We start from the raw sequence: 17332 nt of genomic DNA, 5'->3' as shown, positions 1-17332 counted from the left end.
GTCACAGACACAGATGAGAATTATTTCCTGAAGAATTGTGATTTTTGGGGGAGTCAATTTCCAGGAATTTTTAACAAAATAATTTTAGACCAATTTCTCAATATTCATTTGGTTTTACTGCATCTCTTTTATATGTGACAATCATTTAAAATGACCATTGGAGCCCTATTTACTCCCAAAATTATTTAAGGTGACACTTGTGGATGGATCTCTATTGCCAGTCTAATGTTTAATTAAATTTCTGTACAATTAAAAAAATACACAGAATTGTATTGTATGTTAACAAGGGATAATGGATCCTGTTTTTAATTAAATAATGCAATTATTATTGTTTTGTGATTGTGCATTCAACACCTTAGATGGACATGTAGAAGTAAAAGCAGTACTGATCAGAATCAGTTCCCCAGAAAAAATAATGTTTCCACTAATACTTGAGAGACTCAGTAAGGATGAAAGACTAAAATGTTATTTCTGACGTAGAAATAAGTTTTAATATGTTTTCAGTGATGCCTGTCTTCGGCTTAGGCTATAGGCAGCAAATTATTTTCAGTGCCTCAGTGTGGGCATAGGAAGGAAAAGGAAAGTGCAGGAGAATCTAACAGTCGTACTCAGACAGAAATAAAGAGTTGATGTAATCCAAGACCAGACTAGCTTTGTGGGTTTGTTTCTTTGGTGTATTTGAAAGTTATTCTTATTGTGTTCATGGTGTTGGGTGGTGGTAGTAATTTGCTTTATATCAAATTTTCTTTCTAAAAAGATTAAAAAAAACACCCACATTGATACTTTCATAAATTAGAACTTCTTAAGAATTTTCTATCACAAACTTTTGTTTATAGACGATCCAATCACCAATAATCAAATGGTAGCACTATATCTTAAACAGCTTATTGGGGTACTTAAAAAAGTTTTCTGTACCTAGTTAAATCTTAAGCTTGATTATCTCAATTTTAACAAAAGTGGGGGGAAGAAAGAGCTGATGTACAGGGGTGGGCAACAGAGGATTACAGTTGTGAGTATGCAAAACAGTTTATTCTTGTGTTATCATTTATTAATTATTTTATTATTTTCCAGACGAACAACTGTAGACCTATTGTTGCCCACCCCTGTATATTAGGATGACTTTGTGTGATGGTACTTTCACTTGAAATAAATAACTGAGGCCAGAGTGAGGTTTGGATGAGAAGTGTCTGGGTGCTTGCCCTGATCTCCGTCCGATTCTGTTTGTGTGCCTGGAGATAGGGCCAAAGGAGGCGACGTGAGAACCCAGGGCCCACTCTCTCCCCCTGCCCTTGTCGGAACTTGGAAACTCCCCGTAGGAGCTCCTCTTGTTCAACAGCCGCTGTTAGACTGCTGTAAAAGTCTGAATTGATTTATGAGCATCCGAGTGACTTGAACTATCCCTGAGCTACTCCAGGTAACCATCTTTCCCAAAGTTCATGGTCAAATATTTGCACTCTCTTCTTATCATCTTTATGGGGATTTGAAAAATAGAGAAGATTGTGAGCCAGATTCATGAAGCAGGGCATTTCACAGAGGAGAGACGTCTCAGTTAACCTTAGATAGCTGTGTTTTCTAAAGAATTGGTCTACCTCTCATATTTTAAATGTGGAGTTTCTGTTTGAGGGATCTAGTACCAAATTTCCTTTTGATGTAAAATTATTCCATGCCAACACCCATTGGAATTTTTATGAACTTGTGTGTCTGCCCTAAACTTTGGTGTCGAGTCATAGATGCTTTCTTTTCTTTACAGCCAGGCTGACAGCACATAAGGAAAATATACAGCTCCTGTGCTGATGTTGAGAATACAAAACCCAAGACTGTCTTTTGTAGGGTAAGGATCAACGACGGTGTTTTGTAGAGTAAGAACACAAAACTAACTTTTTTTTAAAGTATGGTATTTGAAATAAATAAAATGTATGTTTATCAGGCTTTAAAGGAATATTGTCCTATATACCACTTATTACTTTACTGAAAACACAGCCATTTTGAATGCTTAACTGAGACCATTGCAAGAAATATATTATCTGTTTGGTTAATAATTATTTTCAGTGTATTTCTCATAAACCCATTGTTAGAAAATTAGTTGTCTTTTTTGAGATAATTATAAATCTGCAAAAGCAGGCAATACAAGCAAAATGAAGAATTCAAAATTATAAGATCTCTTTGAATGTATTTTTGCAATAGACTTTATCTTCAAGTATTATTTGTTATATGAGAACAAAGGTATCACCATGTGAGGTTTTGTACTTTTTAAAACTAAAAGTAACCATTTTTATTTTTCCCTGTGTATGTTTTCTGGGTTTGACTCTAACTCACCAGGGGCATTCCTTGAACTTTTCACACTCTTTTTTCAAGCTTTAATGCTAAGAAAAAGGCACAAACCTCCTTGGCACAAAACTAGACCCTGGCTGGTGAATCAGATGGAGAATTACACACACACACACACACACACACACACACACACACACACGCCTGTACCCCCGGGGTTAAGGCTCGGTCGGCTGACACATCAGTATCAGCCCACACCATTGCTGTGTTTATGAGAGATTCACCTTACTCTCCAAATTCAGGCTTTAGGACTATACACCTGATGCCATCCCATCTCATCTATTTTTGACAGCATGTGTAGGTGAACTTTTAGGTTTTTTATGGTAGGCACCCAAAACCAGTCCTTTGGATCAGTCATACAAGTGATATTACTAAAGTGCACCTCTTTCAGATGCACTTTAAAATAAGTTGTAACTCTGGAAGGACCTGGTTGGAAGAAAAGGGTGTGATCTTGTATCAGACTGGAGAAACACAGTATGGGAACCCTCCTCCAGCTGTTTTGTGCTTTCTGACTTTTGAAAGAAAGGAAACTTTGCAGCGTGTAATTCTAAGAAGATTGCAAGGAACAAAAAAAGTAGACCAGGCTCTTCATGGGGGAGGGGAGTGGGGTCTGACTTAGTCACACCAACTGCAGCTGAAACGTTCATTTATTATGACCCCATGCATTCTATTAAGGCATAAAATAGCCCTTTTTCTTCCCATAGCCAGCAGTTCTATATTAATTCAGGAGCTATAAAGCCGAGTTCAAAGTCACATCACTTTCTAGCTGGAAAGTAAGGACACCTTGTATATGAAATATAGGCTTTTCAACAGGTACTGTTACCCCGCAGCCCGATGTGAACTTTTTATTTAAGTATGAGGAATCTCACCCTTTCTGTGGGTTAACTTTCGGCGGCCGAGATACGTGTTGGTAACAAGTGTAAACGCCACGTAAATGAGGGCTCAGGTTGAAAGGTCTGTGGCTCTCCCTCCATAAGTAAATCCACAGATCCGGTTATGAGGAGTGCTAGCTCTTCCCCTTCAGACAGTCGCTCTGGAACCCAGGGTGTAATTCTCACCACTGTGCACACATTTCATCAGCGAGGTGTGCATGGACAGAGGAATGATGTAGTATTTTAAAACACATTCTGTTATTTTTAAATGCACGCCCAACATCGTGACAAATTCTATTTAGTATGAAGTTGGAACAAACTTAATTCAAGGTGAATTTCTACCTCGTGAAGTCAGGTGGTTTCAAACGTGCCACAAAGATCCATGAGGAATGGGACTGTGACGCTCCATTTGGTTGTCTCTGAACTTGGTTGGGAGTTCCATGCAGACCTCTGGCATCGCGTGCAAACAAACCAAAGAAGAGGATGCAAAAGTGAAACCAGTCTTGTGGCTGCTGTCAGGGAGACATTCCTTCCACTGAGGACATGCTTGTGTTTTCCTCTTTGAATGTGCTTTCCCCTCCAGAAGTGTTAACACCATCCATTCACGCTCTCACTCTGGGAGTTCACGCGGAGGACAAGCGGCCGGAGCCCCAGCGGCAGGCGGCCACCCGCCGGCGCTCCGGCTGCCCCCACCACCTTCCCTGTGCGTTCCTGCTTCCCCGGGGTCTTTACAGGGCGTTGCGATTCTGGCCTTGGTAGTCAGGCTGTCCTGTCTTGGCTGCAGGGGCTTAACTCAACCCACTTTTACTTTGTCTTGGCTGCCTATCTAACAGGCAAAGCTGCTAGAAATAACTGGGCATATTTACCACTCATCCATTGGTCATTTCAGAGTCATTTCTATAGACAAGGAAATCATACCGCCAGGCAGAACTTTTGGGGTCATTTACTTCCACACCATCATTTTACAGACAAAGATAAAAGACCTTTCCGTACAAGCTATGCAAGCACAGACTTCACCTCCCCTACCCATAAAAACAAAACAAAACTGTTGTGTGTGAAAGACTGCCAACATAATTCTTCATACTCAGGAATCAATTTAGTTAATGGGTTTAAATGTAAGGAATTTAAAAATTATATTCACTATGTGGGTAGGTAAAGGAAAAATACTTTTTATTATATACAGCACATTTTGGTGTAATATATGTCATCGCCTTAGCGGAATAGCTGTATATTCTGACAATATACAAGATTTAAAAATATAAAATCCAAAATTTGTAAATTCCAAGGGAAAAAACAACAACAACCCTGCTGCATCTACTAACAAGTTATGAAACCTGCATCATGGCCTTTCAGAAGGCTGATATGAAAAACACTGTTCAGCTGTCTTCAGATTTACCGTTTTAAACGGCCTTTTGTAGCTGACTGCTCTACACCCTCTCTTGTTTGTCAGGTAGATTGTCTGGCAGATGTTTTCGTCCTTTTTTTAAAATACAGTATTAAGCATGCCTGCTGCTTACTTCATCAGCTACAAGAAATATTCATGGCTCATTCTGTTGGGAGGTGACTCACCTGAAGCTTTGTTCTCAAATTAGTAACATTGGGAACCTGGCAGCCTCTCACTTAGCAAGTGGTGCTTCCCACCAATTAAATGGAAAAAGTCTACTTATTCCCACACAAACTTAGGCTTTCACCTGTCAGAGAAAGATGAAACCATCGCCAGCAGCTGTTTATTTTGCTGGCAGGTTGATGCCGACAACAAAGTGATTTTCCCCAGGTGAATTACACCCTCGCATTGGCATGGCAATGACTAATAAAGTATTCATGGAAGCTACTTAAGCGTGTCATCCCCTTCCTACAGTGTGTCGCTGCTGCCGCCAAGTGACAGGTCTGAAGAATCAGCAAATCTCACCCAATTAGAGCATCATTCCTCTCCTAAACCAAGGCCCCTGCTACCCCCTGGACAAAGACACTGTCTTCCTGTGTGATGAAACGAAGACGCTTTCCTAAATCACACTTGAGCCACATGGCCATCCCTCCGAATTCAGGGCTTCCCAGAAAAGAATGGCCTGGGTGATTCAGAAAATAACGTTCCCCCAGCTGGTTTTGCTCAGTGGATAGAGCATCAGCCTGCAGACCGAGGGTCCTGGATTCGATTCGAGTCAAGGACATGTACCTCGGTTGCAGGCTTCTGCCCGGCTCAGGCCCTGGTCGGGCATGTGAGGAGGCAACCAATCGATGTGTTTTCTCTCACATTGATGTTTCTGTCTGTCTTTCCCTCTCTCTTCCACTCTCTCTAAAAATCCATGGAAAAATATCCTCGGGTGAGGATTAAAAAAACAAAGAAAGAAAAGAAAACAGTGTCTTCCCCTGAACCGTCTAATTTTAGGGTTGAGGAAGTTTCAAGTTCAGTTTGGTTAATTTTCCACAACCTCACGCAAAATCAGACTATACGACAGGAAGGGAAATTCTCTGTCTTAAGAATCCACCAGTCCCACCCTAAACGTGCAACTCTGAACACGCCAGTCCTTGAGGACATATGCGAGGACTGCCCTCTCAAGCAACCTCGTTCTTGAACTGGGCTGAGAGCTTTTCAATTGCTGTGACATTTTCAGCCAGGGAAGTAGTCGTGGTCGCAGGGCAATGTTTTACAGGCAATTACTTTAGATGATCAATGGAGCAATTCCCCTTCCAGAAAGGAACCAAAGCGATCAAGTTAAATCATTAAAGAGAGAAAGAGGGAGCCAGAGAAAGGGTTCGTCTCATTAGCAGGTGCCTGTGCTGCGGGCTCCGCGGAGGGGAGGTTCCCAATGTCCCTGGCCCTTTAAGACAATAGCTGCACCCCCTCCACCACACCACCCCCTCCCCCGTAGCTGTTGACAGGTCTAAACCTCCCTGGCAGCCCATTGTGGCCGCAGTAGGAGGCACCTGCAGAAAATGTGCCAAAACCAGGCAGGGAGCAAGAGCTTTTCAATAAGCGCCGCAGCTGGAGAGGAGAGGCAACACTAAACAAGCAGGCGCGGCCAGGCATGTGATGGGAAAAGGGGTCAAAGCCAGGCACCTCCTATCGGCTTTCTGAGCCCCGTTCGCTTCAATTTGCTGACATCTTCTAGCTGGCTTTTCTCTATTTGCTTAATATGCTGAGGTATTTAGCTTAAAAGCACTAAATGCTTCATCGCAATGAGCTGCTCTCGCTCTCTCTCTCTCTCTCTCTTCCCCATTTACTGTTATTAAGGACATTTCCCCGTATTTTCTCTCCCTTTCTGCCCCAAACGAAGATTGTTTTCTTTTCCTTCCCTCTGATGACTAGGTTACAAGCATCCTCTGCCACAAACTGCCTGCTTGATCTTACTCATCTTTAATTCAGAGACAAGTAAAACTCTCCAAATCCAGTATGTGAGCCCTTCCCAAAGCACAGTTCCTGCCTGCCCTGAGCCCGGGTCTGCGGGCCGCATTGCTTTCCCACGCAGTAAACGTTTATTGCGCATCTACCGGGCGCCCACCACGGTTCTCGGTTCTCGGGGCTTCCAGAAATCCCGAGAGGGACCAGACACCCCGCAGAGAGGCTGACTCATGCAACCGTGGGTTTAGGAACTTGTTTTGCACCCCTGCACGTTCCTTGTCGTATTCTCAGCCCTTCGAGAATAAGCAGGAGTCGGGCCTGTACAGCGGGCCTGGATGTGCTGTGGTGTGGTGGCTTTGTCAAGTGGGCCTTGGGAAGCAAGGGCACAGATTCTCAATTTGGGCAGCTCTTAATGGTCCACACTCCTTTACCTTTGCTCGCTTTCCGGTGATCATGATACTCCCATTTTTTTCTCACTTTAAGGAGTAAGGCATTATCTTTAAACAAAAATGTTTTTATTGATTTCAGAGAGGAAGGGAGAGGGAGAGATAGAAGCATCAGTGACGAGAGAGAATCATTGATTGATGATGCTCCTTACTGGGGATCGAGCCTGGAACCCGGGCATGTGCCCTTGACCAGAATCGAACCCGGGACCTTTAGTCTGCAGGCTGATGCTCTATCCACTGAGCCACACCGGCCAGGGCAGTAAGGTGTTATCTTACGAAAACATCAGAGACTCAGGACCAACCACCTGTCCCGGGCCACACAGCAAGTAGGCAGGTGGTACGTGCAAAGGCCTGCCAGGAGCTGGCCCCTCGGCCGCCCACCTACCCCCAGCATGGGCACAGGATTTGAGAGCAGCTTGGAAACAGACAGACAAAGTGACATTTTCACAATGACACTCTCCCCCCCCCCCCCATCCTACAGATGGAGAGTGTTGGCGTGTATGGATTCTGTGGATGTACATCGAAGAACAAAATGAAGTGTGACTCAAGGTGGGAGGTAACCGCTACAGGTAGGAAATGAACTAATTTCTGTAAGTACCTAATCGTCTGAAATGGTTATCCCTAGACCGTCACTCCTTTACAGAGGGACCCCTTTAAAACGGGTGCACGGGGACTTAAGCACACATGAGACGTTGGCTAAACATCTGCAAAACATCAGCTTGTTAATGCCAACAAGTAGGTGGAGGTGTGAGCACCAGGGTGTTTCAGAGGCACCGGGGTCAGGAAATGAAGTCCTTTCCCATCGACCCAAAGCCTGGAATGGCTGCTGTCTGGGACTGCTGGAGGGGAGTCTGGCCTGCTGAGCACACCCTGGTCCCCTGCTCGGCTCTGTTTGGGCCCAGGCTGAAGCGCTCCTCTGCGCTTGTTTGTGCTTTTGACATGTCTCTCCTCTCCGAGGACTGGTCCTCTTCTTCCTTCTCCCCCAGCGCCTCCCTCCAATTCTGGAGAAAACAAGTGGACTATTCATGGAAAAAGAGAAAGAGAGTGAGCAGGGAGGGGGGAGATGCCACCGACAAACTCCATTGAAAGCCACTGGCTGTTCATTTACATTCACACTTTTAAAAAATGTTAACTAATGATGTTAAATGGTTTGCCAAAGGTCCTGGCAGGTCAGTTGTAGAAGTGTCATTTCTGCCTAATTAGGGCTCTTGTGGCTGCCCGGGGCCTCCCAGTGCAACTGGTGACAAGCCGAGAGCTGACAGCTTCAATTGGTGCCAATAGGAAGGTTGGACCGGTCATGTTTTCTAACTCAGCCAGGTGTTTGCTGAATGGGGGAGGGGACTGGGGAGATCTGAGCGCCTCTATGATCCTTTTTCTTTCACGGCTCCCTCCCAAGTCCTTCCCCTTTGCCTGTCTTGCCTTGTGTCAAGGTCAAGAATGGGCTTTGCTAAATCAGCAATTTGGGTTGTCTCTGGGAGGTCATTAGCAATCCCAGCCCAGACATTTCGAGTGGTCTCAGACCTAGATGCTAGACTTTTTTTCTCCCTAAAAATCAGAGAGTAGGAAAAGAAAAATTCAGGTGAAAAAAACAATAGTAGAAACAAAACAAAACAATAAAGACCCAGAAAACTCTGCATAGCCACCGAAGTGTTAAACTTCTGAAGATATTCATAATGATAAAATTGTTGGAAGAGAAAACAGCTAATACATCCTGATCAAGGCCTTAAATATTTTAAAGAAGAAAAGATAAAATGAAAACAAATCCTATAATATTCAATTGGCATTGGAGTACCTGTCACACGTAGGTGCTCAATAAATAATTTATTGTTGATTTGATTTTTCAGGAGAAAAATTACTGTCTGAGAAACAGAGTGATTGATAGAAATCCTGCCACTTTGCTTTAAGTGTTTCTACAATGCTCTTAGAATTTCTCAGCTGACAATAAAACACATGCTAAGTTGAGTACCACCTGATGGGTTGATATGATTAGCTTATTTTCCCCCCTACTTTTCTTGGTTTTTGTTTTATAACAACTTACAAGCAAAATACCACTGGTGCTCAGCAGCCCCAGGCTGCAGCAACTACAACGCAAAGGGGCACTCCCATGGCAGTGATGGGACATCCGTGTCCAGAATTCGGATCTGGCCTACGTACCGGCAGATCCTGCAGGGCTGATGGCACTCGGTCTTTGTGCCTGAATCCGACACACCAGCACGCGCGCACTCGTGCACACACACACACATACGTGCACTGAGGGTGTTAGTGGTACTGTTAGACAAGAAGGACAAGGATTAACACATGGGCATTTGGGGAAATGTTGCGTTAAAAGGAAAGAATCTAAAAAAAAGCAATGTTTGTTTTGTGAGGAATCTGAGGCTCTGGGAAGGAGGAGGGAGATTAAAGTGATGGTGTCTGAAACTACGTTTTTAGCTTTATTTTCCTCACCCAGTGATCCTTTCCCCACCTGCTGCCTCTTTTTTCTCTAATATGGGACAGTGAAAATTGGGCCAGAGAAATAGACTGTGCATGTCTGCTGATTTGATCAGAGGAGAGTGGTGGAGGTTCAGTTTGGGGACAGTGTATAAAAGCACACCTGGGACACTTCCTGGCACATTTCAGGTGCCCGGGGGCAGCGAGCCCTTCCTGCTCCTGAGTCCCCCGTGGTCGGAGAGCACAGGGTTCTGTGGTGTCCAGTTAGTTTCTCAACACCCAGGACATTTATATACAAAGAGAATGAAGGGAAGGCTAATAGGCTGACCTCATGAATGATAAGTGAACAGATGAAGCTACATGTATTCAAACAGTTTAGTTGCCTGTCTCAGACTTTTCCCTCCAGAGACCTCCTTTGTCATGAAATTCCATCAACAGATACTCTTTGCAATCTCGTCCCTCCTTTCACACCACAGCACCTGCTCTTTTTCTTCTTCTTCAGTGACTTTTTAAATTTTATTTGTTGTTTTACTCATGCTGCTGTTATCCTGGGACACATTTCACTTCCAGTCCCAGTACTAACCCCTAAGTTGGCTCTGCCTCCCGCAGCCGCCTCCCTCTCCCAGTCCGGACCCAAGCTGCCACTGCTGTCTGTGTCCCCTGAGGGGGAACGATTGTGCCGGCTCTTAGAGGTGCTAAGAAGTGGCCACCTACAACTCACCTTGTGGTTAGGAAGATGAGCATTTAAAACCCACTCTGGAAGATGCCACTGGTACAGGCCTTTTGCAGCAACTAAACCAGCCTAGAAAAATAAGCCAATTCACCATTAACACTCAAACAAACAAAGACTTTTGAAGACTTGTGAACAGAGGAAAGAACTGTGAATTACAATGAGTCCCGTGTTTTGTGGCATTAGATATACTCTGGTGGTTGTTGTGATAACTGATCATCATCATGGTGACCCTGGGAAGGGAAAACTACGTTCAGTTGGACATTACCTAAATTTTTCTGAAAGACAAACCTGATTTTGTCTTCCCGTTGTTCAAGGCTTTTGGGTGGTTCTTTGGGATCTGGCTCTGGCTTCTCTTTGACCTTGAACCCTTACTCTAGCTGTGCTGACCTACTGGCAGCTCTCTTGCCAAGATGTTTCATACCTCAGGGCCTTTGAACAAACTCTTTTTTACCTTCAGAATGCTCTTTCTCCCCACGATTCTCCTGACATGCCACCCCCTCCCCAGAGTTCTCCTGACACCCTCAGGTTAGACTGACCTTCCTCTCTTTTGTGTCCCCTACAGAACCCCACCTTCTTCTCCATTACAATAATAATTGCAATAATAAACGTCCCCTCCTATTGAGTGCCTTCTGTGTGCCGGTAGCTGTGAGTGCTTTTGGTTGTTATATCACTTAATCCTTGCCGCCCTGAGAAGAAGGCATCGCTGTAGATATCGCTTTACCATGAGGACTCTGAGGCTCAAGTTGCATATTTAAGGTCAAACAGCTGGAGAGTTGAGGAGGGCAAGCTGAGCGCAGCTCAGTATCCACCTCACTGGGTTTTAGGAGAATCCAGTAAATGTGAGCTATGATTAAACGTTAGGAGAGGTACAGAGATTCATGTCATCCCACACTAATTAACGTAGTATTTGTCCATATAGTGAAATGTGGCGTAGCCAGTGCCCACAAGGATATACTGTGTTAACTGTCACACTTGGTGGAGAGATGATGAATGGCTTCATTTACTTACTTTTCTTGCCTGCCTTTTAGGATTTGTCCAGAGTACATGAACTATTGATGAGATTCTAAAACAGAAGGGAAGGAAATCCCATCTACCATCTCTGCGGTGCTTTAACCTGCACCACGACGCCCCAGTGCTTGAGCAGTTCCAGTGAAGGGACACTCGGGAGCTCATTGCATCTGTCGGCACTTCTGATTCTCAGAGTTCTTGCTTAGCTGTCAGCTTGTAGTTTACAACAGTTACATGCATTCATCTATTCATGCAGCTGATACTAAGTGCATCCCAGATGCCAGGCACATGATAAGTTCTGGGGAGACAGTGGTGAGTGGAAGCCAACCGAGTCCCTTTGTACTTTGAGGGTGAATCATTGCTGTTGGCTCTTGGGAATGCTAAGAAGTGCCACCTGCAAATGATCTCGAATGATCCCCATTTTGGAGGCAGAGGTTTTTTGGGGGAAAGAGGAAATGAGCCTAAACTATTCCCACTATTTGATCCTCCCCTTGTCTGCATTCTGCCAGCAGCCTGACAGACTTGGAGTGGTGAAGCACAGGGAAATCTTAAACAGAATCCTTCCATGTAGCTATGAGGGCTCTGCACCTCGCTGGGTTCCTCCGCCACAGCCAGGGAGGGAGTGAATGGAAGACCAGCCTGTCCCTGAACTTGCAGCGTCAGGAGTGGTTCCGCTGAGATGACCGCAACCACAGACGCTGTGTCGGGGTTAGCGCTCAGCACCTTCCTTCCTATTGTCTCTGTAACTCCATTGTTTTAAGCGAGCCAGCCGACTTTGTAGCCAGGGTGCGCTCACTACAGACAAAGCCTCTGTGAGAAAAAGATGAGATCTCAGAAGCTTCTAGAGAGCTGGGAAAATCACAAGGCACCAGCAGTGCAAGTTCCAATTCCAGATTCCTAGGCCAAAAAAATAAAAAGGTAATTCAATGTGAAACAAACAAACCTGGATGGGGAAGAGGGAATGGCCTCCTGTAACAGAGTGTTCCTGCCTGACTCTGGAACGCAGTTCAGCCTTATCAGTTCAGATGATTCTGGCAAACTTTCATTTTCAACATCCAGCAGCACAGTTGGTGTACACAAGGGAGGAGACATGTAAACACGGATGTCATGACTTGAATTGCTGAAGCAGTATTTCAGTTCTGCTTTCTTTAGATCCTCCCCCCTCCCCCCGCCCCCATTGGCCAGTTTTGGAATTGTTTTAAACCAGTTGTCCAAGGATTGTGTTTCCCATCAGAAAAATACTAGTAAGCTGATGCCTGGCCGATATGGCTCAGTGGTAGAACATCAGCCTATCAACCAGGAGGTCAATGGTTCGATTCCTGGCCAGGGTACATGCCTGGGTTGTGGGCTCCATTCCCAGTGTGGGGAATGCGGGAGGCAGCCGCTCTCTGAAATATATATATATATATATATATATATATATATATATATTAAAAGTTCAGTTGCAATAAAATAGCTGAGCAAATGGATAGTTGGAAACAATTTGTAACCTTTGGCATCAAAAGGAGTCTTTGAGTCCATGTACCCAAAACTCGAGGATTTGAGAACCTTAAACTTGGCATTTCTCATTAGAAAGGCGTACATCGCTCTGAACAGAGGGAAACCCCCATTTGCTGGAGCCCATGGCCACACAGGCCATTCGCGCGAGGCTTCCGAGCTGTGAGCAAGATGCACCTTTTATGCTCGCTCCTTCAGTGCAATGGTGTGGGTGCTGTGAAGTCGGGAGTTAGTGCTATTGAAAACTCTGAGAAAAGGTTGAGAGAGCGTGGAGCATCATGTGGCCTGGCACGTGGCCAACATCCTCCGCTCTGTGTGCGGGTCTGCCCGAGCCCGGGCCAGGCGTCCCTGCCTCCGGAGGTGCCGGCTGAACAGGGAGAACGATGGTTTGGGGGACTTATATAGCCAGTCGCTCCTGTCAGGGGCCAGATGATACAGATGTTTCAGAAAGAATAGATGGTTGGAGCTGGGAGGGGCTTCAGGGAGCATCCAGGCAGGGTGAACCAATGGTGTTAGGCATGCGGGCCACGCAGTCAAGTTTTGGACATGCCGCTCACCAATCAGAGGAAAACAAAACCAAAGAAGAAATGCCCGCATTTCTGACACAGGACGCTCATGCCTGCAGATGCGCCTTCGTCGTGCTCAGAGTGCACATTTTCCTCCGGGGCGGTCTTTGCTTCCCACTTCTCTCCACACCAGCCCAGCTGTGTCCCTGCCCAGGGCCCTCTGCAGTGAGGCTCCAGGTGGCTGCCCCTTGTCTCTCTGGAGGCCTCCCTTTTCCAGTTGTCCCCCTGCACTTTGCCAGTTGCATTCGTTTTCTGTGGCTGCTGTAACCAGTGACCATGTGCTGGTGACGTAATGCAGCAGAAACTTACTGTCCCCCAGTTCTGGTGGCCAGACGTTCAAAATCAAGGTGTGGGCGGGGCCACGGTGCCCCTGGGGCTCCAGGATGTATCCTTCCTGGGCTCTCCGGCTTCCTGTGGCTCCTGGCAGGCCTTGGCTTATGTCCGCATCACTACCATCTGTACCTCCACCCTTACATCACCTTCTCTGTGTGTCTCCCAAAGACACTTGTTGTGGAATTTAGGATCCACCTGGATAATCCAGGATGCTCTGTTTATGCCCAAGTGGAAGCATCAGGCAGGGCGAGTACCTTTATGCCTCTCCTAACTAATCCCCTTTCTGTTTTTTTTTTTGTGTTTTTTTTTAAAATATATTTTATTGATTTTTTACAGAGAGGAAGGGAGAGAGATAGAGAGTTAGAAACATCGATGAGAGAGAACACATCGATCAGCTGCCTCCTGCACATCTCCCACTGGGGATATGCCCGCAACCCAGGTACATGCCCCCGACCGGAATCGAACCCGGGACCCTTCAGTCCCCAGGCCGACGCTCTATCCACTGAGCCAGACCGGTTTTGGCACTAATCCCCTTTCTGCAGGAGAGCGGCGTCCAGAGCAGAGGCAGGAGCAGGGCCAGGCCTGGAGAGACGCGAGAGAGCCTGTGCCTTCCCAGACTCCAGCCAGCAAATCTGTGACCCCTGACTCCTCCCAAACCCAGGACTGACACGTTTCTTCTGAGGCAGCCCCCTGTATTGCTGACGTGTGCGCTGAAAACATCATGATCGTGACCATGACCATCATTGATTCAAGGCTAACATCGGTGGAGCAGACCTGCACTCTCTCCCCACAGAGAGACACTGTCTTATTGCCTTGGAACCCACAGGACTGGGGTCTGGGAAACTGCTTTAGGAAGGTCTGTCCCCCAGGCAACCATACAGGGCACAGCCAGCAGAATAGGAAGGCCTAAGGAATAGCAGGAAGCGCCTCTTGCCCACCCATCCCGGCTGATTCTGGGGCCTCCTGGGGAACTGTGTTGGGGGAGGTCCCAGGACAAAGCCCAGCCTCAGTCTGAAAGAGTGTCATGACTGACTGGTGACATCTGCCGTGGCAGTGACCAAGGAGGCCTTGGCAGCCTGGGGACCACGGACCTGCCCCCTGGCCTCCAGCTCCAGAAAGACCTGGAAGTGGGGGTGAGGGCTGCACTGGGATCCTCGCTGCTCCAGGTTTCCAGCACCACAGTCGTCAATTCAGTTCACCACCACCAGCCTCGCTTCCCTCGGGGCAAAGTCGCACCCACCACCCCTGCCTGTGTCACAGAGAAACGCTGAGGACCCAGTGGCCTACTAGGCGTCATGAGGCCATGGAAGAGCCACAGCTTCTGCGAACCATAACCCTCCGGGTCTTGGCAGCTTTCACACGGCGCTCAGCTTGATTTACTCGAGGATGTTTGATAAACAGGCACTGCCTCCAAAGGTGTGGCAGGGCTTTAGGTGGGACCAAGGCCAGGCCAGCAGGGCTGACACAGTCCTATCCTGCACGGGCGAGGGGAGGGAGCCCGCACTGGGACCCAGGAGCAGAGAGTCCCTTGCGGGGCGGCGGGGGGGGGGGGGGGGCTGCCTGGAGAAGAGCGGTGACCATAAGGCAGAGGGGCACAGCCAGTCACAGGACCCCAGGAGGGGAGCCAGAGATTTCACCTCTCACCCCTCTCTCCTCCCTCCACTTCTTGCACTGAGCCCGGCCAGAAGCCCGAGTTGCCCATTGACTCTGGGGCTGGTCAGTCTTGGTCTTAGCTGGGGCTGTATAGCAAAGTGCCGTAGACCGAGTGGCTTACCAACAAGAGAAACCTGTTCCCACAGCCCAGCTGGAAGGCAGAGATTAGCTTGATGGAGTTCTGGTGAGAACCGTCTTCCCGTTGCAAACTGCCTGCTTCTCACAGTGTCCTCACGTGGCAGAAAGAGAGCTCTGGTCCCTTCATCCCCTCGCGACGCCACGCATCCCCTCGTGACTCCTCCCAAGGCCCCACCTTCAGGGACCATGACATTGGGGACTAGGGTCTCAACATGTGGATTTCCGGGGACACAAACTCTCAGTCCCTCACAGTCTCCCTGGGCAGGGAGCAGAGCAGGCAGGTGGCCGCTGCACTTTGCCAGTTGCATTCGTTTTCTGTGGCTTCTGTACTGGTGACGTAATGCAGCAGAAACTTACTGTCCCCCAGTTCTGGTGGCCAGACGTTCAAAATCAAGGTGTGGGCGGGGCCACGGTGCCCCTGGGGCTCCAGGATGAATCCTTCCTGGGCTCTCCGGCTTCCTGTGGCTCCCAGCAGGCCTTGGCTTCTGTCCGCATCACTCCCATCTCTACCTCCACCCTTACATCACCTTCTCTGTGTGTCTCCCAAAGACACTTGTGGAATTTAGGATCCACCTGGATAATCCAGGATGCTCTCCTCATCTCAAATCCTTAACTTCATTACATCTGCAAAGACTCCTCTTCTAGATATGATAACACTCATAGATTCCAGGGATTTGGTGTGAGTATATTTTGGGGGGAGGGGGATGGGTCATCATTCAACTCACGACACCAGCCTTTTGTTCCTGAGGTGTTCTGCTGGGTCAGAGCATCTTTCCTGAAGGCTGCCCTTGGCTCTGTGAGCTAGCACCCCTTTGCATATCTGCTCTAACGAGATGCTGATCCTTAAGTTGGGGGTGGTAGGTGGGGGTGCGCATTTTGCTCTGTTTGACAAAATGATGAACATGTGGCCTTTGGCAAACCATGTATCTCCTGTGAGCCCCCGTTTTACATCGCCACAATGAAGCGGTGAGATTAGGTGAGCCCATCCTGAATCCCATCATGCTGTCTCAAATGCCAAGGCCAGGTGGCGATCTCTCTGGTAGCCATTTGCCCACCACTTCTGGCCCATGACACGTTTGCTGGCAACTGGGGGTCAAGCTCAGAGTCACAGACATCTTCCAGCTCTCTAGGCCGCCCTGGGCTGTCATCCGCTGCCTTGGGTCAAGCCCCAAGTGGGGGCCCCAGGATAATGGTCTGTGTCTCACGCAGGACCCGAGGCCCGCAGCCGGGGCGCCCGCCCTGGTGGGCTGACGTGGCGTTTAAGCTCAGGTGTCTTGGGCGAGCTCAGATTTCCCGCCAAGCGATTCGTGAATATTTTCCTGCGGCAGAGCGTAACAGTGACACCGTGATACCTTTTCTAATTGTGCTTTAATTGGAAAGAAAGATGGGATTATAGAACCCTGCGCCAGAGTGGAAGGGCTTGTTAAAACATGCATTAAATCGGAAAGACTGCAATGGTTCGCTGTGTAATTATGTAAACAGTCACATACGCGGAGCCGTTTGCAGTCAGCAGGAATGCTCCTAACAGGCGCAGGAAGCAAACTGGCATCCTTGATCAGTGACAGGTGAATGTATGTTTCAAGGACAAACGCAGGTTGGTATCCCTCCGACATCAAACCGGCCAGCGTTTTCATTCTCTCCCCTGTGTACATTGTCCTTGAAGTCCGTTGTGATTTTCAACAATGGTTCTGTGTCCTCAGGTGTGCGTGAATTCCCCATCCTGGTTCAAGAAAATAAAATGAGCCGCATCTCTGCGATGTTTCGGTATCTCAGCAGCAAAACCGATCCAGGCATTAAAGAACTCCTCAACTACAGCTTTAAAATAGGAGTAGAGCTACGGTAAAATTCCCTGCGCTTTAATGAGAGTGTCCATGAGATTGAGGATGAAGGAGTCATTTCCCTCTAAACGTGTGCTCCCAGCCTTCCCGAAGGACCTGCCATGCGCACCTGTCTTTTTTTGAACTTCAAAATAAATGAAACATTGATCA

The 17332-nt window shown here is 47.2% G+C and overlaps 1 long non-coding RNA gene across 1 annotated transcript in view; it reads left to right on the top strand.

Moving 5' to 3' along the window:
• Window positions 1-17332, top strand: part of LOC308529336 — a 24591-nt gene extending 7259 nt beyond the window's left edge. Inside the window, exons 2-4 of the long non-coding RNA XR_013996763.1 lie at window positions 1751-1831; window positions 7468-7555; window positions 17045-17332. This is a non-coding gene — a long non-coding RNA (uncharacterized lncRNA). The remainder of the gene's footprint in view (window positions 1-1750; window positions 1832-7467; window positions 7556-17044) is intronic.

Source organism: Myotis nattereri (genome assembly GCF_964212035.1).
Source record: "Myotis nattereri genome assembly, chromosome: 13".
Lineage (NCBI taxonomy): Eukaryota > Metazoa > Chordata > Mammalia > Chiroptera > Vespertilionidae > Myotis > Myotis nattereri.
The sequence above is the reverse complement of the archived record's forward strand: the minus strand, read 5'-3'. Positions and strand labels throughout refer to the sequence as shown.